Source organism: Vombatus ursinus, unplaced genomic scaffold (assembly GCF_900497805.2).
Source record: "Vombatus ursinus unplaced genomic scaffold, bare-nosed wombat genome assembly UNPS02014861.1, whole genome shotgun sequence".
NCBI classification, from domain to species: domain Eukaryota; kingdom Metazoa; phylum Chordata; class Mammalia; order Diprotodontia; family Vombatidae; genus Vombatus; species Vombatus ursinus.
This window is the reverse complement of record NW_020954639.1, coordinates 5,843,955-5,847,426: the sequence shown is the minus strand read 5'-3', so window position 1 is coordinate 5,847,426 and position 3,472 is coordinate 5,843,955.

The following is a 3,472-nucleotide window of genomic DNA, read 5'->3' as shown; positions in this document are numbered from 1 at the left end:
AAAAAAGGAAACAATTAGGTTTCTTAACTCTTTCATCCAGAATGCAGATAAATCACCCCAATAGACAATGATATTAAGTTTTAAAATTAGTTATACTATGAAAATGTGGAAGGTTAAATTTTCCAAAGGATATTTTCAAGAATAAAATAAAGTGCTCTTACGCTCTCCCTCCCCCTCTGTGTGAGTGTATGGGAAAGGGGTGTATACATATACAAACATACACGTAGGCACAAATGTATGTGTGTCTACATATATATGTATGAATTATATCACAGGCTACATTTAGGAACTCAAGTACACACACACACACACACACTACCTATCCTATTTTAAGTAATTTCTATTTAGGACCATGATGGGTTAAAGGATAAGTGACTGAAGTATCTTCTAGAGAAGACAATTTAGAGCTGCTAAGAATCTGTACCTTTGGTCTGTATTAATCTACTGTATCAGCCAAAATTCCTAACTCCCATGGATTTATAGAATTAAATTGTACCTTTAGCATTATTGTAGTTCATACTTCTCACTGAGAATGGAGGTACATTTTAAGGAGGAAAACAACGCCTTTCTTCCTCCAATGATGTTATGGAAGAGGTTGAAATGATAATCTGGAAAGCTCAATGAATATGAAGAACAGTTTTTCAGTGAGTATAATCTGGTCTGGCCTAATATAGATTGGGAAATTTTCCAAAGTTTTTATTAAAATTAGATAGCATCTGTTGTGTTTTTAAACTATGTGAGATACATTAATGTATTTCAAAATGAAGAAAGATTAGAGAATGCATTATAAAGACAAAATTTTAATAACATTCAGTAAAGTGACACTTTACATAAATTGGTACTATTTTTTAGAGGACTGTTATGAAGGGCAGGCACATAAATTAAAAGTTTTGATAAGACTAACTCCATAAAAAGAAGCTGAAACCTCTAAAAAAATTTCCTAATTGACACATAACCATATCAAATCTGTCACAAGGCCTATTCAGTGAAGTGTGCCTTTCTATTTGAGGAAAGTCAAACCACAAAGCTTGATCTTTTAGAGGTCAGTGAGACAGCAAAAGGAACTAATTGTGATAGATGATTTGATTTTGCTCTGTGTTAGATGCATTGTGAGCTCAATTTCAATTTTGCATAATACTGCCAGAATTGTTCCGCTAGAGTTATACTGGATGCAAATGTAGATTCCTGTGTACTATAATTGTGTTTAGTCAGTGAATTTATAAATCCAGAAGTAAAATTTTGCTTCAAGGTGAGTTTTAAGGACAAAATTCAGTTTATATCTGTATATAGAAACATAGAGAGGTGGCATAGTATAGTTCAGTCATGTCATACTCAAATAGGCTGCTACATATTGACTTGAAAACATCTATTAACATTATCTATGTTGTATTGTATTTTTATTTATTTTATTAAACATTTTGCAATTATATTTTAATCTTGTTCAGACAACTCAGGATTTTGCCTGCATAAAATTTGGCGCCTCTTTTGGTTTCAGGAAAACCTATGTTCAAGTACTGCCTCTGATGAAAACTGGCATAGTACCCTTGGCGAGTCACAAGGTAAAACAGCTGTAAAATGTATGACTTAAAACTTTGATAAGGGTTTTAAGATAAGAAGATAATTACACTTTGAATCAGTTTGATTTTCTCCCAGAAATTAGTCAGTTTTCGTAGGAAAGAATAAGCTTTTATTTCTATCATGTTTCCATTCTTAATAGACTTATTACTGATTATATTTCCCCCAGGAGCTGTTGTTGGCTATCACATACTTTAATTGTAACAAATCTAGCAGTACATGCAATTAATACCCTGCAGTTTTTCTTCAATCATTAAAACGACATGGAAATCGGGGAACTCTGCCGTATATGTATATACGTGCACATACATGTATATCCTTTATCCAATACAAAGCATACATATTTACTTTATGAAATCATTAGATAAGCATTAATGTGATAAAGATTTAAAAAATTAGTTCAATCATTATTAAATAAACACCATAATTAGAAATAAGTCATATGCTCCATTCCCAATCTTTGTAAATGTATAAAGACAATTAAGTATTTAAAAATGAGAACACATGTGTTCAGAGGAATTCTGGAATCTAATTATTATGATGATGAAAAACAGGAGATGGATTACGTTGTCACATTTTTTACAGACTTTCAGAATCCCAGGGTCTAATACTGGAATGGAAGATAGATGCGGGAGAAGGCTACTTCCCTCTTTAAGTAGGCTGCAGAAGTCTGAAAGTCTTATAAAATTGTGGAGAATAAGCCCATTCTCAGATTATGTAGGCTGTTATCTGTTTGTTAAGAAAATTTACATAATATTTCGAATTTTCTGTTTTCAGTTAGGAAGCATTAATTAAATACCTGCTATTTATCAGGTGCTGAGCTAGTTTCAGAGTATGCAATGATAAAATTAAACGTAGTGTTCTTATAAAGGATGTCTCAAAAGTCTTAGTGAAGTTTTAAGCTTTTTGAGATTAAGCTATATAGAGATATAGAGAAAAATACGAAATGGTTAAGTACAAACCTCTTAGAAGGCATTGGAAGAGTTTTATTTCCATATAAAACTGTAGTAGTAATACCAACCAAGTCATCATTGTAAAGCACTTATCTCTGAAAATGCCTTATGTATATATATTTGTGTGTGTGTATCTTAGCATACAACTTTTAGAAATTATAAAATTTTAGAGAGAGAAATGACCTTAGTGATGATACAACACAACCTAAAAAATGAAGAAGCCCAGCGCACAACGTATGTTTTATAAGGCCACTTAGCTAATTACTCAACTCCCCTGAATCCCATTACCCATCCCCACAGGTGTTTCTATAATGCTTGACATCGATTTTAATTGTAGATAATGTTACTTCTTTCTTTTTTTTTTTACAAAATTTGAAATAAATAGTAAAAAGGAAACACAAATTTTGTGCAATTCTACCTAGTAACCTTGAACTTCTTAGCCTTTGAAAGATGCCCCAATACCTATCCTTTCTCAAATGAAGAATAGTAGGAGAGCTGTTTTTAAAAAAAAACATTTAGCAAATCCATTTTCACTGAAAAAAGGGATTTGTACTCTGTCTCTAAATTTCATCTCTAAATGAAAGTTTATTAACTTAAGTAAGGCCTTTATTACATGTGGAAATGTGACTGAGCCCAGGTACTCTTCAAAATCCAAAACTTATAAATTTCTGCTGAATTAGTTATTGAAAATCACAGTTTCATTAACTTATTTGTTGCCTTCACCTCTACTCACAACTTGAAGTAAGGCAAATAAATGTAGTTGAAATTTCCACATGATTGGAGTTGACAGTGAGAGATGTCACAGGAAATTGATTAATTAAAGAGGCAACTTTAGGTTTGAAATAAGTTTTGATTTCCTCATCTGTGAAACAAAGAGGCTGGATTATACTTGTGCAATAGACTCAAAAGTTTAGAGTTGAAGTAACTTTAGCAATCATTTGGTA